The sequence below is a fragment of the Ursus maritimus genome, unplaced genomic scaffold, assembly GCF_017311325.1.
Source record: "Ursus maritimus isolate PB19 unplaced genomic scaffold, ASM1731132v1 scaffold_21, whole genome shotgun sequence".
Taxonomy (NCBI): Eukaryota; Metazoa; Chordata; class Mammalia; order Carnivora; family Ursidae; genus Ursus; species Ursus maritimus.
This window is the reverse complement of record NW_024424564.1, coordinates 34,367,028-34,394,235: the sequence shown is the minus strand read 5'-3', so window position 1 is coordinate 34,394,235 and position 27,208 is coordinate 34,367,028. Positions and strand designations below refer to the sequence as shown.

General features: G+C 42.3%; 1 long non-coding RNA gene across 1 annotated transcript in view; it reads left to right on the top strand.

The window, feature by feature from the left end:
• The window catches only part of LOC103660131, a 98,962-nt gene extending 72,278 nt beyond the window's left edge, over positions 1-26,684 (top strand). The window contains exons 4-5 of the long non-coding RNA XR_567711.1: positions 25,653-25,736; positions 26,468-26,684. This is a non-coding gene — a long non-coding RNA (uncharacterized LOC103660131). The remainder of the gene's footprint in view (positions 1-25,652; positions 25,737-26,467) is intronic.
• Positions 26,685-27,208: the final 524 nt, after the last annotated feature.

Sequence of the window (27,208 nt, the reverse complement as noted above, 5' to 3'; positions counted from 1 at the left end):
TACAACAAAAATTCGATTTATTTTGCAGCAACTGTTAGGATGTCTCCAGGCAAATTAGTGCTGGAGCTGACTTTTTCAACCCCTTTATTTATTTTCCCGTTCCTTGTTTCCTAATTAGGCAGGCTTTCTTCTGCTTTGCAGACACCCTGTCTGCCTAAATCATTGCAGGTCTCTTGCATCCTCAATACAGCAGGCTTTCACATTCGTATTGACGCCATGATAGGGAGGTATAAGCCACCCTTCTGCATATGGGCTCCAAATTGTTTCAAGAGTGATGCTAAATGCCTTTATGACCCAGTATACGTTTTCCTGCTCTGACTTATAGAGGGCCTGCATGTGCTAAAGCCAATGTTTTTTTCCAAACAAATTGTGAAGAGTAGATGGATCTAAATAGCGTTTGCAATGAAAGGCCACTACCTTCAGTGCCTGGCACCAAACAGTTTTTTTTTTCCCCTCAAAGTGTTCTCTTTCAGCAGGTCTTTGCAAAAGAGGGCATTTGCTCACAGTTCCTCATGGAGAGCAATTCAAGAATTAAATCAATGGCCATGTGCTGAAGCTTATTTGAAATTCTGCATTTTATTTGGATTTGCATTCTTTTGTAGGGCTTAGGGCAATGGTTCTCAACCTTAACTGTCCGTTAGAATCGTATGTGGAGCTTTAAAAAAATATTGATGCCCGGGCTCCTTCCCAGACCAATTAAATCAGAATATCAGAGGGTGGAGCCATGGCAGTGGCATTTCTAAAGTTCTCTAGATGATTCTATGGACAGCAGGCCATTGGTTTATAGGGTTATTATGATCAGAATACGTCCAAAGAACTCTTGTTTATTCAATAAATATCTGAATAACTAGTATCTATTAGGGAAAAGACTATGTACCATAGGGGATTCAATGACATATGAAGAAATTTCTATGTTCTCAAAGTAGCTGATAAGTTAATAGAGGCCATGAAGTAAGTTTTCATTCATTCCACACATATTTGTTGAGTCCGATTATGAGTTATAAGCATTGGGGAGTGAGTATGGAATGAGAAAGGCAAAGCCTCTGATGTCATTGAGCTTACATTCTAGCAAAAAAAATTTTTTTTAAAGCAGGTACCGATTAGTCATATAAAGAAATGAATACAGAGGTAACATGATAGAGAGTGGCTGAAACGGGAAGGGAAGAGTTTTGGGATGCTTCTCTGAGTGGCAGATCTGAGTGATGTGAAGGAAACAGTTCAGTGAAGGTCTGGAGGGAGCGAGTTTTAGATAGAAAGAACAGCAGCATGTCAAGGTCTTGAGGTGGGAGTGAGCAGATGCCAGAAGCAGAAAGAGGCCAAAGTCCTCAGAGGAGGTAGTTGGACACAGAGTCCACATCCTGCGTAAAAGCTGACCTTAACAGAGACAGGAAAGCAGGCAAGCTTTGGAGGCGCAGATGAATGTTTCCGAGCCTCTGGAGAGAAAGGACATTGCTTTGGTATGGGCATTCCGTGTTCATAGGAAAAGGGGTTTTGAATCGTAGCTTGAGGGAGAATACGCGAGAACTGGAGGGGAAGGGCATTTCAAGCAGTAGTGTTTCTCTGCAAAAACATAGAAGGCACAGCGATCTAGACCATGAACGGAAGCAGCACATTGTTCCACTTGACTGGAACGAGGGATGCAGGAAGCCGTGTGGGAACTCAGAGGTTGGGATAATGAAGGACCATGTATGTAGAGAGCTTGGGCTTCATCCTAAAGACAAAGGAAAACCCAAATATATTTTGTTTACTTCTTCAGCCTTATGTCTGGCCAATTCCTGCTTCGCTCCCTGTATCCTAGCAACTCCAAACTACTCCTTACTACCGCACCTCCCCCCCACAGTCCTGCACCACCATGCTGGTCCTCGCCTTTAGGTTTTACGGTGGTCTTTCCCTCTGTTTGAAATATCTTTCCCATACTCTTGGAATTGTCTCTGTCAACTAGTCAAACTCCTACTCAGGAATTAGCCACAGTTCCTTCAGGAAGGGGTTCCTGACCCTCCTCCGTGCCTCCATAGGACGAGAGGCATATTTCTTCAAGGGCACTTTGCGTGTCGAGAGGATCATTCATGAGTGCTAGGTACTAGCTCTTTCCTGAGTGTTAGGTACCATGCTGTGTGCTTGCATTATGGCTTAATAGATAGATAGGCAACAAATGCTGAACAAATAAGCAAACTGGTATGTTATAAGATGGTACGTATGGAAGGAAAAAGTAGTTTAGGATATGGAAGATTGGGAGAGGTGCAGGAGGGTAGTTACATTTGTAGTACAAAGTCAGAGTGGGCCTAATTGAGAAAGCAAAATTTGAGCACACTTTGACCAACTGTTCCAATTTGTCACAGACTGAGGAATTTCCTGGGATGTGGGGGGTTTTCAGTACTAAAACTGGGACAGTCCTGGGCAAACTAGGATGGTTGGTCATCCTCGAACTGTATGTTAATATTTGTCTTATCTACTAGTTCTAAATTTGAGGACAGGAACTAGAGAGTGAGGGTAGTGTGGTGGTAAAGATCATAGGCTTTGGAGTCAGACTAGCTGGGTTCAAATTATAGCTCGGCCATTTGTTAGCATGGTGACCTCAGACTAGTAAGATTTTTAATGAGCCTCTGTCTCTTAATCTATGAAACTGAAGTAGCTGGCACAGAATAATCGCTCAATAATTGTTGCTGTTGTTATTATTCATAGTGCCTAGCACGGCCCCTGGGGGACTCCAGCTCCTCGATAGCTGTTTGCTGAAAGAACAATGAATTAATGATAATGTACCATGTGCCAGGCACTAGGCTAAGCCCCGGATATACAAAGATGAATAAGGCATGATTTCTGCCTTCAAGAAAATCATAATCCAGCAGGGGAGACCTACATGAAACACCATATTGGATTTTAACAACTGCTGTCTTGTTCCACCATGGCAATCCGCATTCTACTTTCCTAGTGTGCTTTTCTTTTACATGGAGCATAGTACCTTTTAATACCCTATAGAATATTCTTATATGTCACAGTTACTCTCATTGGAATGCAACGGCTTAAAAGCAGGGACCTTGGTTCTTTCACTGAGCTATCCCAAGTGCCTGGAACTACTGGCTCCAAGAAGATGCTCAATAATGTTTGGTGGATTAATGAATCGAAGTAGCATTTGATGTGACAAGAGCTTTAAAGAGGATGTACAAAGTGTGGGCGACTACATTTAGAGTCAGGAAATGTTCCATGGACAATGTGGCATTTTAGGTTGATCTTAAAGGGTATATAGTGTTTCTTTAGAAGATTGGAAGGCATTTCAGGCTCAGAGCCCATCAAGAGGAGCTGACAGGAGCAATGCAGGGCCAATGAAGGTGGAAAGAGGGATTGAGGGGTTGAAGAGATCTGAGGCGGTTTGGCATGGGTGAGGTTTAAGAGACATTTCAGTGTGTCGGTGCTGATGCAAAGTGGATCAAAGGATGAAGCAGTGTGTGGAGTGACACCATGGAGACCAGCGTGTGGTTACTGAAGAATCTGGATGGAGATGAGTTGGTAATTTGAGAGAGGATGGTTTTAATTTTTAATGAGATAAGATCACTTGAGCAGTAGACAGCTAAGGGGAAATAGCCAACAGAGAAGGCAAGAATAAACATGGACGAGGGCCCAATTGATTCAATCTCTGGAAGAGGTAGGAAGAGATGGCATTGAGAGGACAGACAGAGGGAGGGAGGGTGTCCTCTGAAAAGAGAAGAAAAACTCAGTTTTCTTCAGAGACTAGAGATAAGCTTCTCACCACTTGTGTGGAACCCAGCATTGATTCATTAAGTAAGTCATAGGAGACAGTACTGTCATAGATGCTGAGTCACTATTGGCAACTCAGTGAAATCCTGTTACCTCACTTTATGCTGGAGAGCAGTTAAGAAAGGTGGCAACTGGGAGACTTTCTTCAAGAGGAATGTTTAGAAAAAAACAGAACTACTCAATTATTAGAAAACACAGGGTCCTGCATTGTTAAAAGTGATTGCACTTTTTCTTTCCCTTAATGAGAATTACAACTGAAAAAGTCATTTGGTTTTTAAAAAAAATTTGAAATACCTCAGAATTTTATCCCAAATTTTCATCCAATTATCCTGAGTCACAGAGGTGGATGGCGTGAGGGATTAGTATTAATGGGCATGGGATTCAGAAGTACCCAGAGACAGCTTTTTTTTTTTTTTCAAAAAAAATTAATTCCAGTTGTAGCAAAAGTACTTAGTGAATTGAAGATCCTGGTTATTTGCTTTTACTTATTTTTGACTTCTGTATTACATCTGAAAATTAACATCTAAGAATTAGGAAATGAAAGATTATGAGTAGCCTGGCTTTTGCAGATCAAACTTTTGCTTATAAATTTTGTATCGGGTGGGTAATCTTTATATTCTGCCACCAGCCAAAGAAGTGGGTTGTCTCTGAATATAACTATTATATTATCAGCCATAATAGTCTTTTCCTCAAGGGCAGTTTCTCAAACAAATGATTTCAAAATCAATAAACACCCTGTAGCCTCCTGTTTCAGAATTTACTTATTCATGAGATGCTTATCTCTCTGTAAATTCCCAGGAAGAATTCTTATTGCTTAATCCCACCATATTGGATTGAATGCTTATCAGTTCAAAATTAGTTCTTATTAAATTTTCTTGGCAACTTTGTAACTATCTCAGGGGGTTCTCCCCCTGTGAGTTATTCTTACTTTTCAATCTTACATGAGTAGAAACCTATTTTAACATCCTAAAAATCATTAAACATTGGCTTACCCATTTGCAATGTGTTCCATTTCAATGTTAGTTGGACAAAGGCTGTGTGCCCACAAACAGAGCTTCGTAAAGAGACTATTTTGTACGGCTGCATGGTTTCGTTATTAGACACTAACAGTCTCCATCACTGACAGGTAGAGACAAATTGAGAGCTAAAGCATAGTAGAGGCTAGTGTAGCTACCTTCTCATTTTTCACTTTGAAGGCTGTTTCTGCCATCCTTTGGTCTGGTCCCAGGGTCATTAGTAGCTTCTCTCCCAATCTAGGATGTGGTCTGGTGCCTGTGGAATTACGGTAGCACACGCATGTCCAGGTAAACTAAAGAGGAATGGTCTGCTCTGCCCGCCTGATTGTGAGAAAAGATGCCTGCTCAAGATGGCGAGAGCTTCTGAAATAATGCTCTGCTGTGGGCTCATTTGAATAATCTCCCCACTCATTAAACACAGCTGCAAGGCAAAAGGCAGCAGAGTTCAAAAGGCAAGCCAAGGGAATATATTAGTAATAGAATTATAGTTTAAGCCTTTAGGCATGTTTCCCCAATATTTTTGTACTCCATTAATTACAACAAGAACGCTTTTGTCACTTACCAAAAAAAAAAAAAAAAAAAAGGTTAGAGGAATATTTTGACTAAGAAACATAAGGAAAATGTATATGTTTTATAAAAGTGCTAGGTAGGCTGCAATTAAATTTTAAGACAAACTCTGGAAGTTATCCAATAAGTCATTTCCTCATTGTACAATTTAAATCCCTGGTGAGCTGGGATTAGAAACCATCAGCATGATTTAGCTTCATGAGTCACTTTACCCTCGGCCCAGTACATGGGTGTCCTCACACTGTCTTCTCACAGCTGTGTGCGTGTGCGTGTGCGTGTGTGTGTCTGTATTTGCTCTGTTGGGTGATTTCTGGTCTAAATCCCAGAATGCCTCTTATACCCACTCAGAACGTCAAATTTATTATAGGACTAGAAAATATTTAATAGAAGAGAGAAAACAGTGGAAATAAAAAGCAAAGGTTTCCTTTCAAAGACCTCACCAGCAGAATTTTTCCTCTGTCTTTGAGTTTCAGGGTCACTTTGGGCTCTTCTGGAGTTGCGGGCTCTAGGGTTATGTTTCTGCTCCCGATTAACCCCCACCCCTAATCTCATCCACCACACCATCTTGGCTAGATGACTCACGGACATGACATTTTAAGATATTGGGAATTTGATGTATTTAAATTCTGAATGGTTTAACTCTGAATTCAATTCTGTATCCTCCCTTGGGCTGTGGATTGGATTGTGTTGAGTTTTATTACCCCAGGGACTCATGTCCTCTTCCAATACAGAAGCAAATGGCTTTCATTTTGTCACAGTTTCTGTAGGGATTTTAAGGATATATTGGCGTCCAAGGGTGGACAACTCCATCCTTCGTCTTTCCTCACATAGCTGTCTAAATTGACAGAGAGTGATGCAGGTGTAGCACAGAGGTTGTAGGGACATCCCAGTCCTCTGTTTTCATTAGCATTTCCATATTAAAATCTTCCCAAGGCATCATGCGAAAATGGTGACCCAAGTAAAATACTTTGAAATCAAACTACTGAAGTGTTTTTCTTTTTTTAAGGCATCTGATTTCACCCAGCATCGTAGGAATAAAGAGTTCCTTTATAATTTTCCAGATAACTGGAAATTTTCCAGATAACAGGTGAATTTTCCAGATACCTGAATTTGGCAAAGTTTGAAGAAGAGTAAACTGATAGTTTGTCACTTGATTCTGGATTTGCTCTCTCCCTCTATTTGATTTTGTATGTGTTAAGTGATTGGCAGGCAGTGAGTGGGGTATGCTCAAAAGTGGGCTCTCAAAAGATTTCCACATCCTAATACCTAGAACCTGTGAACATTACCTTATATGAAAAAAAAAGGTCTTTGTGGATGTTATTAAGAGTCTTGAGATTAACGACAAAAGTGGAGATTATCCTGGGTTAGCTAGTTGGGCCCTAAATGCAATCACACATATACTTACATGAGGAAGGCAGTGCGAGGTTTGATACATACAGAGGGGAAGGTGATGTGGAGATGGAACGAAGTCAGACTTTGAGATACTGGCCTTGAAGATTGGAGCAACAGGCCAAAGAATATTGGCAACCATCAGAAGCTGGAAGAAGTAAAGTATGACTTTACCTGGAGAGACTGTGGCCCTTATGATACCTTGATTTTGGCCCAGTGATACGAATTTTGAACTTCTGGCTTCCAGAACTGCAAGGGAATAAATTTCTGTTGTTTTAAGCCACCCAGAACGTGGTAATTTATGACAGCAGCAGAAGGAAACTAAAAGAGGGAGGCACTTTCACAGCATTCAAACACTGGGGCCACCAGCCAGGCAGATGAACCTGCACACTGTCTGATAATTCCATGTTTGCAAATGACCTTCTGGACTAGTTGGAATAGTACAGCTGCCCGTTTCCAATCCAGCATCCATAAGCACAAAATGTTTAACAAAAGGAAAAGAAGCCTACTGATTTAAGGGCTACAGACCAAAAAGAAAATACAGATTTGGTACCCATGGGTTTATCCCTCCCTCTTACTTTCAGCCTAAAGGTACCAGTGCCTATAATCTGGATGTTCTTTCTCAGGAAGGAAGTAGATGACATTGGACATGATACAAATAGGTCCTCGGATAAGTATCTGGCTGCTGCTGTGTCCACATTTTCAGTTGCTTGCCATGTTATTGTAGGGGAAGCCATAAATTGTCACCTTGGGTCTCAGAGTATCAGGAGGTCGAGCAAGAGGCACAACATAGCATTCCTGCCCTTGACTGTGCCCTTGACCTCTCATCTTTGGTTCTCCCCACCTCCCCAAATAAAAGCAGCCCTGATTTTTAAAGCTCTTTTCCACCAAGTTAAATCAGAAGCACCTTCTCGCTAGCCAATTTCCTCCTAAGACATCCTACTCTTGGCCCCACCAGCTCCATTTCAGTTAAGGAGACGAGTTCAGTAAAAGAATACATCAAAACATCTCTTTGCCTGGATTTATGAAACCAGAATAATATATATCTTCTAAGCAAAACAAAAAACAAACAAACAAACAAACAAAAAACCAAAAAACAACCCAAAAAACAAGCAAAAAAAAAACCAAAAACACAACCCTGAAATATCAGACACTAAACATATCCATATAATTTTTATTTCTCTATGGAGAGGAAGAGGTGGGATCTTTTGCTGGACAGCCCCTATAGCAGAGACAATGCCCATTTTCCATTTTATTCTTTTAGTTAAAAATAATGAACAGAACTTTGAGAATGATTCCACGTATCTCTAAACACCATTATTACATTGGCAGCAAGACTTCACTAATTTAGAATAATGATGTGAGGGTGGAGGAAGACAGAGATAGCTGAAAATCTGGTTGTGGGAAATATTTAAAGAAGAGCACTCTGGCATCGGCTAGAATGCATCGTAGACAGTGAGATATAAATGTACGTTCATTAGTGAAATAAAGCAAGTTGAATTAATTTAAACATTCTTTTGCACTGGACCAAAGAGATAAAAGTCATTTAATATGCAAGAATTTATTATGCCTCCTTAGTGGTCTAACTGAACGTATCTGGAGGCATGTTTATAAAGAAATCCTTCATTTCAAGAGCTTTTGGTTAGATATAGCTACTGATTTTACACTAGGTTCCCTCCCCTGTGACACCCCAAAAAGGTTTTCCAGGAACGTGTTATTTTGACCTCCAGTAAAAAATAAAATGGACAGACAACATGTTTGAGAATTAAAATCTCTGTCCTCCCTTTCAGAACTGAGTTTATTACAATAAACTCGTTTCCACAAGCTGCCTGTTTATTCATCTTCTTTCCAACTTCGACCCAATACAATTTTTCTTCTGTCCTCCATCAAAATTGTTCTTGGAGAGAGGAGTGGTGATATCGTTACTAAAGTCATTGGGATTCTTTTAGTACTTATTTTACTGAGTTCTTGGAAGAAGGGTGATCTGGTCCCAGCAGTAGCCCCGTAAAACATCTTGGCATCTGCCCTGAGAATTCCACTGGACTGGAACAGTTATGGCCTGAAGTCTCTGTCACCCTCATCATTGATCCAAGCCATCAACCCCCTGTTCTCCTTTCAGTAGCTCTTCTGGGCAGACCCCATGCTGTCGAATGAGAGTAAGACAGGATAATCTAAGCTCTGATCCCAGGGTAGCCATCTAAGCTCTGATCCAGAGTTAACCTCTTGGGTCACCAGGGCAAGTCCACGTGTCCTTCCAGGCCAGCTGCTAGAAGTATGAAATAATGATATTATTCCATTGAATCTAGGGCACATCTTCCCCCTCCCCCACACTTTAGCATCTTTTACAGTTCATGGCATTTAGAATCACTGTTAGCCTGCATTGACATTGACCTCTTCCCTGAAGGATTTGAGTTTCCCTTGCCAGTCACTTGGTCTACTCTCAACCTGAAACCACTTTCAAATAAATTCTCAGCTTGAGGTTTCTCTTGACCACACTGATGGTGTAAATTCAGGTCAAAATCTGTGCTTTGGTTCCTATTTTTAGGGGATAGTTTCTAATTTCCTCCCCGACGAGTGCCAAGATTGAGGTCCCCATTCTTCACTGTCCCTTTCTGTGTGGTGACTTTATTTCTCATTTACTTTTACATGGAGAATGTAGCCCTTCTGTCTTCCAGCTCTAGTCAGGGGTGTTTTTCTCTCTTAATAGTATGCAAAATTATGGTACATGGTTTGTTCAGAGACAATAAGAGAGCAAAATTTAGTGTTGTTTCTAGAAGCTCTCTAGTAGGTCAGCTGAATTTACCTCCTTTATAGAGAGCTTGCCCTCTTTTCGTCATGACCACATCTTTTGTCTGTAGCATCCAGTCCTCACCTCCCTCCTCTAGTACCAACCCTGATCTTCCCGTATGGTAGAACAAGCGTCACTGCACCTCCAAGTTTATTTTTCATAATAATACTATCAGCATGGCATACAGTTCACTCACGATGAGCTCACCCAGGGGTGGGTTTGGTCTTTATTGAACTTTATTAAAATGTGAAGTTTAGTCTTTATTGAAATTAACCTTAACCTTACGTGGTCATGCTCCCATTGCATTCTTGACTCACTTCAGAATCCCCGACTGGCAAGAATGCATAGCAGTTCACATTTCTACTATTCTCTTCCCCCGGTTTTATCAGTCTTTCCTTATGCACTAGTATGCTTTACCCCTAAATTTGCTAATTTAATTCCCTTTTTTCAACTAGCTAGCTTTGAAGCTTTTCTCTTCTGCTACATACAACAGGTTGACCCTCTGAACTTCCTCTCTCACTGGTACATTTTGTATAAGTCATATCACAATTGTAACACTTCCTTCATCTTAGAATGCTCTCTTGTCTTCTTTGACACCATGCTCTTGTCTTTCTCCTACTGCTCTGCCCACTCCGGCCCCTTAAATGTTGGTGTTTCCCAGGCTTCTTTTTAATGCCCTTTTCTGGTCTCACTCTGTATACCTTCTCCAAGCCATCTTATCTATACTCTCATGGTTTCTATTTTAATTGCTACACTGGCCACTTCCCAACCCTTATATCTGGTCCAGTCCCTTTCCTGAGCTCTAGACCCATCTATCTACTTGCCCTCAGACATCATCCATAGGCACCTGAGACCCACTAAGTCTACAAAGTAGTCAGCATCTTTTCCACAAATGTGTGCCTCTCCTCTATGTTTAATCTTGGTCAATGGCACCATCATTCAGCCCTTAGCCCAGCCTCCAAAACTGGACATGACGTTTACTGCGCCAGTTATTGAGTTTACAGGCTAATTACTTCTTTGTCTTTCTAAGTGTCATTTCCCTCATTTCCAAAACAGGAATATAGTGCCAATTTCATAAACTTGAGAGAACATTATAAATATATTTGTAACACTTTGCACAGTGATCTATGATAAATGCTCTATCAATATTTATTTTTTAATTATACTTGATTCCTTCCTTTCAGACAACCCCTGTTCAGTTGATCACCAAATATTCCTGTACCCACCTCCTAATCCATCTGTCTTGTGTCATTTGTTCACTTCTTATATCCCTGTTGCTAGGATTTTAGTTCAAGACAATAGTGTCCCTTAGGGTAACTATTTCAGCCGATTTCTTTGCCTCCCATCTTGCCAGCTGCTCATCCATTTTCCACCATCCACCCAGAATAGTCTTCCCAAATCATAGACCTGATCGAATAACACCACTGCCTAGAAACCTTTCACCTTTCCATTGTCCTAACGGTGTTCAACTGTCTTTATAGGGTCTCCGTGGTCAGGCGTCTGCCGGTCTCCCCTGCCTTCTCACCCCGTGCCCAGTCACTTTGTACAGCAGTGATGGGCATACGCCAGTCTCTTTCTCTGCATGTGAACTTTGCTTTTGCGTTCCTTCCTGGAATCTCTTAATTTTTCTCTCTTCTTGATTCTTTCAGATCCTGGTTCCCTAGTCTGGGTTACTTGTACCTCCTTAAGCATTTCTTTAGCATTCGGATCATACTTACCACTTCACACTGTTGAAATAGCCCATTTACCTTCTCCTAGGGTTACCAGATTTAACAGATAAAAATACGGAACACCTAGTTAAATCTGAATTTCAGATAAACAGTGAGTAATTCTTTAGCGTAAGTATGTCCTATGCAAGCCTTTCTTCTACTAGACCTCTTTCACTGGAGGGCAGGGACCATCATTGCTTCCCAACACCTAGCGTTTTGCTTAACCCACTGCATACACTGTGCTCATTGTTGACTAAATGAGTAAACTACTTAATGAAGTCCAAATATATATTTATTATTTGTAGGTTATGTGCTGACATGTTCTAGATCTTTTATTTTGAGGCTATGTTGTTAATTACGAGACACGTTCTTCTAGTCGGTTGTCTGTCTTTCCAGTGCGCTCTAAAGCAAGCAGAGAGCTTGGATATTGACCACCCTCAGCACAATGTGTCTTTACGTAAATGATTTGAAATGCTCATGTTTGGAAGGTTCATGCGGCAGAACGAAGTTGAAATTTCAACCACAGTTTTCAATAAAACAGAAGCAAAAATGTAACTTCCATAACTCAACTGCCTTTTCCTTTTTGATCAGTTTGAAAGGCTTTTGTTCTGTCTAATACGAGTGTTTTCTGTTCATGCATAGCAAAGACATAATCTAATCTCCAAGGTTTATTTGCCAAAAGAATCACTAGATGTGAAAAGGAGCAAAGTTTTGAATTTTTATTAATTTGGAATGCAAGCTCACCTGAGAATTAATGTGCAGATTTCTCATAGGAACCTTTTCAAAATAAAAGTATAACTAAGGGAAAGTTCATAGATATTTTCCAACCTGTGAACTTACAGTTTAGTTAGCTAGATGAAGGGGTTTCATTGTGCTGACTGTAAATGGACTAGAAGCAAACGGGTTTCAAGGTAAAGGCTTCATGCCCTGCCTCACTGAATGCCGTCCTTCTAGACAACAACAGAACCCCTCGGCTATTTTATAAAATTTGAGAAAATATCATGGGGTGTGAGATTGGCTTCACTGTCTGCTGTGATTGGCCAACTCCTTTCTCCTTTAACTGTGCTCGTTCAGTGGTCTAGTTTAGCCAACAAAATGCTGGACTGCTTTCAAAGTACGGACTAAACACTTTACTATTTTCCAATATACTGTTCTCAAGGCAAGTAACCATAGGATCGTACTCTAGAATGTTATGCAAGTGAGATAAAACAAAACCTTCCACACTCATTAAACAGGTCTTTTACCGTTTTTAGTGAACAATAAGATCAACAGCTTTTAGTTATTTTGGTGGCTGTATGATTTATACAAATCTGAGACCAAAAAAAAAAAAAAACTACAAGAAAAGGGCATACACCAACTATGTTTCCTAGGGGATTAAATGCATTAAAATCAAGAGGCACTCTCATTGTAGAATTTAATTGAACTATTTTTCAGGGGCTGGTATTTAGTTTGCTTTATTTATATTTAATGTAGCCGTAAGTAGGAAGACCGTGAATTGGGTCTCTGGGCTAGTCATGCTGACGTGTTCAGGGATGAAACTCAGGGGCTTTGCATAGCCGAGTTCTGTGGTCAGGTCAGCGCTGGGTTATTGAGTTTCTGAGGTTGAGGATGGGCTGTGTCAGTTTATGCTTTTCCAGATAAGGAAAAGAAAATTGCACCTGGAGGCAACAAGAAGAGTCAAGAGTAATTTGCAATGAGTGAGCAAAATGAAATCCTGCAGGAGGTCAAGTTTGTTTTCGCCAGGAGGTGTCACTATTGTCAACACACATGACTGGAGATGGAGGAAAGCTAAGAGGCGGTGGCTGGCATCATTTGACAATAACAGGATACAATTTTTCCGAATCTCTCCCTTCTCCCTTCCTCCCTCCTCTCCACCCTCCGCTTCTTCTTTCCTTCCTTTGATGCCACAATTTCGGTCCTCCATGTTACTTGCGACGGGTGTGCCAACATGCTTTTATTAACATTGGGAGGGAAAATTCAGCGGTGGGGGAAGAATGGAGAGGAATTCACGTCATCCAGGGGTCACCAGCTCAGAGGCATTATAGGCTCTTTCCCCTCTTCGTCATGACGGAACAGCCTAAGCTAATGAAAATTTAATAACTTAAGGTTGTGAGAACTGACCCCTTTGCATCTTTCTATTCCTGACAACTCAATAACATTTCTCAAGATTATCCATAATAACTAGTATGGACGGTCTTCAGAGTGCATGCCCTGCGCGGTTATCTAGGTTTTGTAGGACAGCGTTGGAAACTCCCGAGTTGTTTTTATTTTTGCTCCGGCTCCGCAGTCCGAGGGTCTGGGCCGACTGGCTCTCGTGAGCCAGCCGCATCATCCTGTTTGGCAGGATATTTACTCCGCCAACTCTCAGCTTCCTCCCGTGGAAGCTGAGCATGACAACGCGACCTACCGCCGCAGGAATGCGGGGAGGATGAGGTGTGCTTAACGAGAGAACGTGCCCGAAGCGCCCACGATGCACGGCCCAGAGAGGCGCTTAGAGTCAACGTCACGGTTCCCTCTTCACGTTGACATCTGGGCAGTGGGGAGGCTCTGAGAGGGCTTGAGACTCATGCTGCCCTTCAAGCTTTCCTAACCTGTCTGTCACCAATCCCTGCGGGATCTGGAAAAGACTTTATGCTTTTATTTTCTTCAAAATCTCGTATCCGGCACTGTTCTCCATTTGAGTTGATATTTTGCAAAATGTGTTGATGATACTTCCGGAGACATTATTCCTTGTTGGAAATCGATGCCTTCAATTGCCTTTTCTCTCTCCTCTCTGCACGTCCAAGTGCTTCCCTTCCTTTGAGCTTCAGATCAACCTCTAGCTTTCATGTGCGGCTCTCCTCATCTTTCTTCGGCTGAATTTCTATAGCACTCAGAGTCCTTATTCCACAAACTAGATTACTATCATTACTGCTTTTCCTTTTTTCTCTAGTAGTGTTAGCTGTGCAAACTCTACTTCCTCAAATAGCTTCTCTGTTTCCTAGGGGTCAGAAGGACATTTGTATCTTCCTTTTATTCCCTGTAGCCCCCAGCTCAGTTTTAAATGTACAGGTGGGATTGAATACATTTTTTTGGTCACTGGTTGACTTATTGAGAATTCAGAATGTCAGGGAAACATGTTGAAACAAACACACGCAAGAAATTTTGCTACTCTAAGTAAGATGAAGGAATTCAGTGGGGACTTGGGATTGGAGGTGGAAAAGGAGGACTTTGAGAGAAGGGATCAGGTCTGGGAGGAAATCAAGAGTTTGGCGAGAGCTGCCGTTGCTGGGTAAGGCAGCCCTGTTTGAAAGAGACAGTGGGCTCTAATGGAGGCTTATTGGAGCCACGGATTTGAGTCCTGACTCTGTCACCACCTGCGCCCTTGAAAGCACCACATACTCTCTCTGGGCCCATGTTTCTTTGGTTATAAGGTGAGGAGTTTAGATTGACAACATCTAATGTCTCAAGTAGTTCTAAAATTGTATGTTTCTAGACTATGTAGGGTGGGCAGGTTCTTGAGATGCCAGATGTTCCTTTCTTCTCCCCCAAATTGTAAAAGAAAGAGTGTGGGATAAAGAGCTGACACTGCTCTCTCACACTGTGCACCATTCATCCATTCAGCCGACACACGTGAATGGAGCCCGGCCATGTGGCCGGCACTGGGCTAGCGATGGCAATGAAAGGGGGAGTGACACTGACATGTCCCTGCCTCTTGGGATTTACAGCCTAGTGGGGAAAACAAGCCCAGAAATGTAAAGCTAGGAATGTGATGAGGTCTAGGAAGGACATGCAGATGGTGGGTGAGATGGCACAAGAGAGACTTGGATGGCAGTCCGGAAAGGCTCTCCAGCAGAAATCATCCAGGTGAAAGGCAGGTAGAGGAAAAGAACATGTGAGAAGATCGCTTGGTGGGAGGGAGAATGGAAAGTTTGGAAAATAGAACAGTCCAGTTGGAGACTAGAGAACTAAAGAGGGGTAGATTTAGATAATGAAGGAGGGATAGGGGTCAGATTATGGGGGACTTGTCAAGCATGGTAAGAACATTTTTCTGGATTTTCAGAATTAGAAGCCACGAGTGAGAGACAGGGGGTGATCGGCATGGTGGTAAGTGGATTTGAGAGTGGATGGAGTGGGTGTGGGTCAGATGGGTTAGGAGGAATCCAGGTGAGTGATAGCCATAGCTGGGTCTAGGGGGGTGAGGCTAGAGACAAACTGATATAGATTCCCAGGACCTCAGTTTCCTCATCTGCAAAGAGAAGAACTAAATTCAACACTAGGATGCTTTCTGGCAATTTCTTTGATTTGATGGGATGGAAATACCTTGGGGAAGAGTGTGTCGCTGTGTGGCCACGTGACTGGTATATAGACATGTACTCTCACACATCTTTTAGGTGGGGCCTTTTCCTGGATTTGGGGATTCTCTTAGAACTCCTCAGATGAGACCTGGGTTACAACAGAGCTTCAAAACTTACAGAATTTCTGACAAATGTATTTTGAAATTTTTACTGTGAATCAAATTACAGCACAGGAGGCAGGATTGTTTAAATTTTCCTCTGACTTAAACCCCTCTCTCTCTTGTTTTTAAATCCACATAGGTTATACGAGACACAACAAAACAAACCGTTTCATCCACTAGTTTCAGTTCTGGCTCCACTGGAAGAAATAATGAGAACACTTTGGAAACGTTTTCCCTCAGGAAGCATAAATCCCACGAAAATCTCAAGAATTTTATACCATGACTTTAGGCTTCTTGGTATAACAAGAAGAGGGACAATCTATTGTAAAGTTTACAGCCTCTCCCCTGACTATAAAAATATACGCTAATTGCAGAGAATTTTGAAAAATACAGAAAACTGTAAAAAAGAAGATGAAGATTTCTCATAATCCTGCTACTTAGAGATAAACACTGTTTAACATGTTCATTTATTTATGACTCAGTCTTTCCTATCCATGTAAATATGTGAGGGTATTTAGACATACAAACACAGGCACCCTTCTTTTGTTCCTGCAGGGTAGTGTAATGTTTAGGGGTAGGCCCTCTGCAGTTAGACTGCCTGGATGCAATTTACTAGCTCTTCTTTCCTAAGCCTCAGTTTTCTCACCTGTAAAATGGGTATGATAACAACAGCGGCCTCTAGCACACTGAAAGAACTAAAGAGATAAAGTATGTAAAATCCAGAGTGGCTCCTGGCGCCAGTACTTTAATTTGCATTCATAAACAGAGGTTATTTTTGTTATGCCATTTTGTCACACAGTCTCTGTCATCTTAGATTTTCTTCCTTTGTTCTCTGTCGCTTTCAGTCTCTCTTGTGATTTGGAAGCTTCACATTCTATTTTTATTTCTAGGGGCTATTTTTGAGTTTTATTTTAAAACTTTGCTCAGTCTATATTTCTCTAAATATTTTTTAAAAATATTTTATTTATTTATTCGACAGGATAGAGACAGCCAGCGAGAGAGGGAACACAAGCAGGGGGAGTGGGAGAGGAAGAAGCAGGCTCATAGCAGAAGAGCCTGATATGGGGCTCGATCCCATAACGCCGGGATCACCCCTGAGCTGAAGGCAGATGCTTAACCGCCGTGCCACCCAGGCGCCCCTATATTTCTCTAAATATTAAAGTCAAGAATGAAATGATATTTTTTGACCTTCCCCCCACCATGAAAGAAAGGACCACTGAATATTTGGGGTCCCCGAGGACATCTGATTCGTTACATGGATATCTTTCCTGACTTTTCATAGACTATTAACCCCATTGCAAGATGAGGACACTGAAGCTTGGGGAAGTTAAGTCACTTGCCCATGGTCACATAGTTTTAAGGAGTTTTAAGGAGTTTTAAGGACTCCAAACTTTTTCATTCCTGGCTTATGTCCTCATCATCAAGCGGTCTCCGAGTTCCTGTTTGAACACCACTGAGAACAAAGGACTCATCACTTGCTGAATCCACCTAATCCATCTTGAGCAGGTTGTAAGTTTTCCTTACATCCAACTGGAATTCTGTCCTTCCGCCTGGCTCCCCGGCATCTACTCCTCATTTCCTAGAACACAAATATGTTCTGAACGGTCAACCGAACGTTTCTTGATTTTTACGTGCTTGGATTCGAAGTTTAAGACATGATCTTTGCTCTTAAATAGCCTTCTGGTGAAGTGAGACCAAAATATATAATTACAGAACAAAATATAACTGTAAAGAATTAGGGTAAAAATATGTTGAATAAATTATCAGCTTATGAAAGTTCAACAAAAGGAGAGGAGAGCACGGGGGTATAATTTCCATTGAAAGTTTATCTTTCCCTCACCTCTTACTCCATCTGACATGATATAATTATAATCAAGAATTGGGGATTCGAAGTGCATTATTAGAACTAAATGGTAATGCAATAGCAAAAGAAACGTCTGCAGGGGTCCTTGGATGTTTGATGTAAATGTAAAACAGATTTCACTAAAATAATAAATGTCAAATATAAAATCCATTGTTTCCAATTACTGCCACTTCACAGACTTTAACTACCTAATTTAGCCAAAGCATGAGGGGAAAATATTTTGCACTTGAAAATGTAAATTAAAACATTTTCCAATGCAGCAACAATGCTGTATTATTGAGCTTGGCAGACCGCTGCTCCATCTCCTATGGTCCATAACCCTGGCCTGGCGCCTTGGAGCTTATCTGGGCTGCAAGACATTCTTTGCTTCAGACTCTGCCTCTTGATAAGGGTTATCACTTTGCTAGATGTAGAGAGCTCGAATGTGCCAACTTCGGGCTTTCACCAGAAATCCATGGCAAGGGAAGGGGCATGCTGATGGGGTTGTTCCAGAGCCCTGTTCTTTTCTCTTTTACTGCAAAAATTGGGATACGTCATTTCTATCGAGACGTCGCGAACTTCTTAGCAATAAAGACACAATGCTTCTGCTTAGTCAGGATCCTTCTTGTACCAAGTTTTAGGTTCTTTATGTTGCTTAGCTCAGAGAACAGGCAGCTGACCCATCTTTCAGGGAGTTTCTCTTACGGATCGGAGCAGGATCAGCTTGAAGGCAGGTTACGCTCTGTGTATCTCTCAGGGGCTAGGGGGTCTTTGTGATTCATGGCTTCTTCCTGCACCGGCCCTCAGTATCCACCAGCTTCCTATGTTCCCTCATAGTTACTGCTTTCTCATAATGGCCTGCCCCTGGCTCGGACATGCCTTGGTCTTGGAGTCTACCTGACAATGCTAGCTGCCACGTGCGTGGTGCTAACTCGATGTTAGTCATCATTCCACGTGCTTTCCATATTCGTTTCCTCTTTGAATCTTTACACTAAGCCCACAGTGCAGGTCCTATCATCATCTCCATTTTACAGATGAAGACACCGAGATGCCCAGAGATAAAGTCCCTGGCCCGAGATCACACAGAACTGACAGAACTGGTAACGGATCCAGGCAGACGATCTGCACCGTCTTTATTCCTTACTGTAATCTGCCTCCTAATGGTGTACTTTCAGTTTTAACTCCCATTTGGCTTGGCTTCATTCGCCCAGTATTTTTCAATACACTTTCTGCTATAGACTGAATGTTCATGTACCCCCAAATTCATATTCTGAAATCTTACCCCCCGCCATGGTCATGGTGTTAGGAGGTGGGCCCTTTGGGAGCTGAGTAAGTCATGAAAGTAGAGCTCTCGTGATGGGATTAGCACCCTTATTAGACACCCCAAAGAAATTTTTTCTCCTCCACCATATGAGGTTACAATGAAAAGACGGTCGTCAATGAGGAAGTGGGCTCTCACCAGACATTGAACAGCGCCATGATCTTGGACTTTCCAGTCTCTGGAAGTGTGAGAAACAAAGGTTTGTTTTTTAATAGCCACTCAGTCTATAGTATTTTGTTATAGCAGTCCGAATGGAGTAAGACAAATTCCCAAGGGAAAGAACCTAATTGGTCCAAGTCTTCCTTCTCGTGCCTAGTTGCATCATAATTTTCTGTCCCTGGGCCAATGAACTATATATACATCTAAGTACGGGTAAGGGGATCATATGGCTTGCAGTGTGGCCACATTGGGTCTCCTTGTCAAAGGGGTTCTAGAGAGGGCATCATTGCCAAGGTCAAGTGTGGAGCGGTAGATCCCACTAACCGAACGTTTATACCCATTAGCACTAGTTTTGACACGTAAGATTAAAATATTTACATGTATCCATAGGCTTGCCTCTTACAGTCACTGAGTCTGTTAGCTTGGTTATCTGTCTGTCCAAACTTTGAAGTGTTCACCCATAGTATTGTGTTCTGGTTGAGATGAGGGCATATTGCAGCTGCTAGAAAGCATGCGACCTGCTGATTTAATTTGCTCCCTGTGGAGCCCACTGCATTAGCACATCAAACACTACCGGCTCATAGGGGATGTGTAGGGTACGGAACAGCACTAAGAAAGTGTCTCTGCCATAAGGAATTTATAATCTCGAGGAGAAAAGTCTCAGGCCCTGGCACGCAGAACAAAAAAAAGCCCTGTTGATGAAAGAAAAGCTCTACCAATATTTATCAAGTACCATGCTGGGTGTTTCCACAAATGGTACCTCACTTGGTCTTCACAATCATTCTGCGACATATGTGATTTATGCCCATTTTTCAGATAAAGAAACCATGGGATGGAGATGTCAACTGCCCCAAGACACAGATGATATGTGATAGGCACAGTCTTCAACTGCAGGTTGGCCTGACTTGTCACTGATGATGTCATGCCTGCCTTTTGAGCACTCAAATTTTTTGTTCCAAGTGGCCCACTGCTAATCAGAATGAGTCACATGAGTTTTCTATTTATGTAACTGCCTCTCAGAGCCTCCCAAAGATGGAACTGGTTTAACAAAGTTTATTTCTAAGGACAATGAAAAACAGATTTTGCTGCGACAGAATTCTGAAAACCTTTGCCTTGGGTCTTGCTCTGCTTCCTGGACCAAAGCAGCAGGACTGGGCTGGAGTTCATTTCTCCCAGGCGGAGCCCAGGGGAGTGCTGAGGTGAGGTCTAGCTAGATACAGAATCTGTAGGAGAATGAATCTTGACCTGAGCCCAGCTTCCTCTGCATCCCTTCAGCTTAGGTGCTAAACACGAACTTGGATAAGTCGTGGGCTTGTGTGTTCCCTTCTCTGGTATTTTGCATAGTGATTAAGAGCTTGGACTTTGGTGACAGACCCAGGTGTGATCTTGACTCTGACATTTATCATCTGTATGAGATGAGGCGAATTATGTGACATCCAGAAGCCTCATGTGCCTAACGTGTGCTTGCTAGAGGGTATGTATTATCATTAATTTCCTCTCTCTTATCATGTCCCCAGTTTCTAGGGAAAGCATTTTTTTAAAGGTATTTTGTACTAGGCTTTTTTGGGCTAATCTTTTCTTTTTTTTTTTTTTTCTCTACTTCCCTCTTTGAAAAATAAGATTTACTTCTCTTTGGAAATTTGGCTGATATGATCTCCTGATAGGAGAGAAACTTGTTCTTACCAGCCAGGTGATAAAATGACACATGAAAACAATGACGTCAAGTGTTGTCAGGGGATTAGCATTAGCTGACCATGTATGCTCCCTTACACTCCCATGCAAGCATACAATGAGTAGTGAGTGGGCCTCCTGTTCTCCTTCCAAGGAAATTCTGCTTATCCCATTCTGCTCCTAAGAAAGGTTTTTTTTCTTCACGCTAATCATGTGGTTTGGATGGAGATGGACATATTCTTATGGATCCCATCAACTTGGCCTCCACTCTAATTTAGGATAAACATGTGATCTGTGCTAGGCCAACTGGAGCACTTTCCAGCTTTTAGAACTTGGGATGGGAGAAAGTGAGATGTAATGCCTGATCCCATTGGCGGCCATGTTCTCTGTTCTATGGAAGAAGCCTGGCTGAGAGAATGAAATATATGTACAGAAAGAAGCAGAGGTGAGAGATAAAGAAAAAGTGTTTGGGCATCTTTTGGGGCCCTAGTTCCATTGTCCTTGAAGCCACGTGCTCCCAGACTTTCCTATGGGAACATAGGTTAAAAGGTTACAGGCTGTTTAAAGCTAGTTGAAATTGAGCTTCTGTCCCTTGCAACCTGTATCATTATCGATTGCTGAATAATAAATTACCACAAAAATTGGTGGCTTAAGACAACAATGCACATTTATTATCTTATTACCCGGTTTCTGAGGGTCAGGAATTCAGGAGCAGCTTCACTAGGTAGTCTTGACTTGGGATTGATTTGTTCATTCAGATGTTGGTTGGAGTGGCAGTCACCTGAAGGCTGATTGGAGCTGGCAGATCTGTTTCCAAGGGAGCTCAGTCACATGATGGTACACTGGAACTGGCCACTGGTGGTAGGTGTCACTTCCTCTTTACAAGGACCTCTCCACAGGGCTGCTTGTGCCCTTATGACATGACAGATGGCTTCCCCTAGAAAAAGAAATCCAGGACGTCAAGGTGGAAGAGGCAAATGTCTGTTCTGACCCAGCCTTGGAAGTCACACACTGTCACTTCTGCAGTATTCTACTGTTCATGTAGGTCAGCCCTGATTCAGTATGGAGGGGAATACACAGGACATGAATACAAAGAGGTGAAGACTGTTGGGGGCTGTCTTGGGGGCCAAAGGGGTCCTGTTGGTTCATTGTGGTGACAGATGACTCTACCTCAAGGTTAGATTTTATACTGTATAGGTATTCTGATCACTATGATAATCAATATGTATTCTTAAGGTAATTACCATTATTTATCACCTATCATCTTTCTGGAGGTTAAATTCACATAATATATTTCTCTCTCTTTTCACCACATATATAGTATATAAATGATCCAGGAATAGAGGGGTTCCCTTTGTCTAAATAGATTTTTCATTGGTGTAAGTTCCTTAGTGGTTGTGTGTGGGCAGGGAGTTGTCAGATGATGACATGAAGAAGTTGAGAATAAATTGCCAAGCTCCATGTTCTGTCATGTTCCCAGTTCATAGGTCGTACAGTTAGGATGAGAGGGATGGAATTAAAATATCTGGCTTCTAGTTCTGAATTTGCCACATACTAACTGTGTGGCCTTGGTCTCTTAACCTCAATGAGTCTCTTTCTCTATGTTTAAAAAAGGGATCAATATTTTTATCTTATAGCGAAGTTATGAGGACTCTGCGACCTAATGCTTTATAAGAATGAGATGCTATTTGTTGGTTCAGAAAGGTACCATGATATCGGCTTGGGAATCAGAAACCACACTTAGGTTCCAGTTTAGCCACTTGTTGGCCACATGCTTTTATGAGGAATTATTTATCCCCTCTGAGTTTCAGTCTCCTCCTCTGTAATGCGGAGTTAATGATAATAATCCCCACTTCATGCAGATATGCAGTTCAGATGAAATGCTGTCTGATGGTCAAAGTTTGGAATATAACTGTTGCTATGATTATGTCTCTGTTGTAGAAGGGTTAGAACCAAATTTACTGTGTCTTTTATATCAAAGTTAACATGACTAATTTATTTAATGAATAAATATGCATTGAAGGTAAGTCTGTGGCAGGTGTGAGCTAAGCGCTATGGATACAACAACAAACAGGACAATGCTATGCCTGTCTTCTTAGAGCTCAGAGCTTATGCAGGAACGACAAAAGCCAGAAGTTACAAAGCACCGTGATAAATGGTATGAGTGGGTGTGTGGGTACCATGGGAGCACGTAGGAGTGGTGCGGAGCACAGACTTATAGGGTCATGGAAGGCTTTCATGAAGTAAGTTCTAAAGTAAGATCTGAAAGTTGAGTTGGGATTAGTTAGGTGAGGGGAGGTGGGTAAGAGTTTGGGGGAAGAGTGGCCCAGATGGAAGAAAGAACCTACCTAAAGAATCAGAGCACAGGATGGTCAGAAAATCATTCACTGTGGCTGGAGCCATTTGTGAGCTAGAGGTGAAGAGATGCTCGATCATAAAGAACTTTCTTGTAGGCATGCTAAGGCTTTGCCCTGGATTTTTTCTTAAGGGCAGTAAGGATTCCCTGAAGGATTTCAAAGCAAGGAAAAGACCAATCAGATTTTCATTTGAGAAAGATCACCCACTCCATATTTCTCAAAGAGGATGCTAGTGGCATTTTGGGTGGAACAATTCTCTAGCATGGAGGTCATTCCAACTGGAGTTGCAGATTACTCGCTCCCCAAAGATGCCCGTATCCTAATTCCTGGAACCTGTGAACATGCTACATTACATGGCAAAAGGAGCTTTGTGGCTAGGATTGACATTATGGACTTTAAAATAAGGAGGTGATCCTGGGTTACCTAGATTGGGTGCGCCCAATCTAATCCCATAGGCCGTTAGAGAGGAAGAAGAAGACAGAAGAATCAGGGAAAGATGTGGCAGAAGAAAGGATGTGGCAGAAGACACAGGGCATAAGAAGGATTCAATCCACCATCACTTTCTTTGAAGATGAAGGGGGTCATGAGCTGACAAATGTGGAGACCCCTAGAAAGAAGCTGGAGTGATCTCTGTTGACAGCCAGCAAGGAATCTGGAGCTTCAGTTCTACAGTCCCATGGAACCGAACTCTGCCAACAACCTTGTTGAGCCCGGAAGAGGAGCTTGCTTCCAGTGAGGAGCGCAGTCCTGCCGAAACCTTGATTTTAGCCCAGTTAGACCTCTGTCTGACTTCCGACCCACATAACCGTAAGATCATAAATGGCTGTTGCTTTAAGCTGCTAAATTTGCGGTTGTTCACACCACTGCAGTAGTAAATGAGAGCACTGGGTATCGCAGGCGCCCTGGTTCCTCCTCCTTTCATGCCAGCATGCACCCCCCCCGCCGCCAGTTACATGACAACCCCAATCGCTCTCACACATTTCCAAATGCCTGCTGCTGCTGGGGGCGAGGGCGGGGGTGGAGAGGCTCGCCCCTGGCTGAGAATCATTGCGGTGGAGAATTATGGGTAGGAAGAAGGCCGGGGGAAGACAGGGGAACCAGTTAGGAGGTTGTTGTGAAATTTAAGCTGAGAAATGAAATGGCCTGAAGGAACATAGTGGGAACCTTCATGGGAATAGGGAAGGGGATAACTTTAGGAGATAATTAGGAGGCAGAAGCAACAGGACTCATCGGTGGTGGTTTGATTAGCCCTGGGGATGAGCGATGCCCTCCGTCCCCATCCTCCACTACCACCACCACCACGCTCCCACTCCCACCAGCACCATGCGCATTGAAAAGCAGAGAGCATTTTTGCAGAAACCTGACTTGCCCTCCAGTGAGCGAGAGGACACACTCCTGGAGCCACCAGCAATTTGTACCAGGATCAGCCAAGGAAGGGAAGTGACAGCGGAGTTGTGCAAACCCAAAAGGCCCCTTATGGCCAGAGGCATCCAGTTGGTGAAACACAGTAATTGCTTGAACACGTTGCAGCTACTGGATGCTGCAATTGACGATAGGAAATGAGAGATTTTATACTTCCCAGCAGAAGCAAGTCGGGCGTTCCAACTGGCTGGAATGCAGTTTGAACCAGGGTGTTTGCTAAGCTGACCAAACTCCTGTGTGCAGTTTGAAAGTGTATTACCCTGGAGATCTTGATTTATACCTTGTCCACAAGACCCGTGACCCTGTTTACACCCGTGTACCCAACTCCTTGTACTAAATGCCTTCTGTGTGAAACACTTGGTGTGGTTTCGGCTTTCCTGTGTGGAGTCTGAGGCAAGGCACACCACACACACACCTACTTCAAATAGTGAGTTCATTCTCACTCTGGCTGTCACAGCCCACTGCTCTCCAGCCGTACTCTGGTTTGTGCCGAGTTCCCTAGCCTAGTGATGGGGAGGACCAACACTGCATAATGAACCCCTAATCTTGGGAAGACGAACACAACAGAGCATGTAACCAGTTACCCAAAACAAATGCAAGTGTCGTGGGAACCTTCTAAAGTTGGTTCTCAGTGGGGAAATGAAAATTCCCCTTGCATTTGCATTTTGTCCTATGCTCTTGAAAACAGCTATGGTGACACGAATGAAACATCACATCAAAAAATAATGATTCAACATAATTCATAGGTCACAGCAGAGAATCTGAGTTTTTGTGCTCTTTCATGCATAGGGATTGGTGAATCCCTCAGGTTTTCTTGGCATCGACACTTTAGGTAAGGTGTTCAGCATGTAATATTGAGAATAACTGGCAAATATGTAACTCGCACAGGAAGGTTTTGCCTTTCAAAGTCCACTGAAAGTTGACCAGACTCTCCTGTCCCCAGGAGAGTGGGGGTCTGAAGTGGGTCATGTCATGGGGCAGTTTGGCTCTTTGATTAAGCAAAGCATTCCCCCCTTTCTGCCTCTTGATCGAAGCCCATTTACGTGAAGTCAATTCTGTTTCTTAAAGACAAAGTTATTTCATGTTTGAATCATAATAACAATGTCAGGTTTCAGCCCTAAAGCGGGAAAACCCAGGGCGGATGTCTCTGGTTGTTCCACGCTTACCTTGCTTCTGAGTCATTTTCAGTTCCAAGAGTTCCTCTTTGTTCTCTGCCCAGGCATGGAGGAAAAGCCAAGGACAGAAAGCAGGCCTCCCCGTCAAACGTTTTTGGTGTCATTTTTCTAATGCTGACGACGTATTGGTATGTGTGATTTTATAATTATAGCTGTTTATTTGATTTGGATAGGAAAATTGGTTTGGGAGCTAAAGGGATGTTTTATGTCAAGATGCTCTAACTTTGGTTGGCAATTATCTTCTGGATATTTAGGAATGGTGACAGCCATCTCTCCATTCTTGAATATATTTCTGGCATTGTCAGGGCTTCCGTTTCAGGAAGGGAGGGAGAAGGCTCCTGTATAAGATGAGATAGCTAATAAAACTATAGTGGTGGGATTTTTTTCCTATAAAAGAAAATCCATAAGTGACAAAATATCTCACCAAGTCATTTTTCCTCCCCAGTGTCTTACGTTGTGCGTGTGCCAAGCACACGCACAAATTACGTTTACAGATTCCGTAAAGCAATTCATCCTGCTCTGAATCTAATGCCAGTAATTTTTCAAGGAAGTCAGCAAAATGTAGCCCAAGAAGGGAAACACTGCCATTGTTTCATTTGAACTCTTTTGTTTTTATTCAGTCTACTACGGAACTGTGACTCAATCATTCACTCTTCATATTTAATTTTTAATTTTGTGGTATTCTCCCCCCCACCTCAAATGAGGTCAAGTCCTAAATCTTGTACCCTAACATCCCAGCTGTACAGTCATAGAAGAGGTTTGTTTCAGTAAAAATGATTACTGGTGTCTATAATAGAATTGTAATAACTCAATACTGTTTTATAAATTTTTGATTCACTCTGCATTTTTTATTTGACAGCTTGCCAAGTTCCAGTTTTTATCTGATCATCTTTGCATCAATAATACATGAAGCTGAGATCTTCTGAAAAGAGGATACTTCCCCCCCCTTCATTGAATGCTTTGCTTTTGCCAGCAAAAACATTGATTTGGATTTAATAATCTGTAGTCCTTTTGGTTTGATCACACTTCGCAGGAAACCCCAAAAAGAGCCATGGCCACACATCCACCGACGTGGAATCAATTGCTCCTCTTTAATAAATGCAGTCATTGAACACCTGATCCATACTATTGCCTGTTATGTGTAATTGATTAGAGGTTTGACATAGTTGAGATTGGAGTGGCCCCAGGTTTCCCTATTCAGAGCCTCTCAACCAGAAAATGACAATCAACAAAACCTATGCCATAGAAAGATGATGTCTGATTGGAATTCCTTGTCACCGCCATCATCGTGCTTTTTGTCACACTCTGCTCTTAAGTGATTGCAGCGCTGCTCCCGAGCTCAGGCTGCTCTCACTCCAGCTGTTCACAATAAACACCAGGGTGTGAGTAACAGGTTGACCCACCCATCACCCGCCTCCCGGCATAGTTACAAATGATCAGGAACGGGAACTGACTCCGAACGGGGAGTGTCCTCCAGCATCACATCTTCACCCATTGTCTTATTTTCCATCTTTCAGGAATGCAACCAAGGGCCTTTTAAAATACAGCATTCCCGTCTCAAATAAATGATGAAATGCTGGTAAGTCAGAGAATTGCTCAC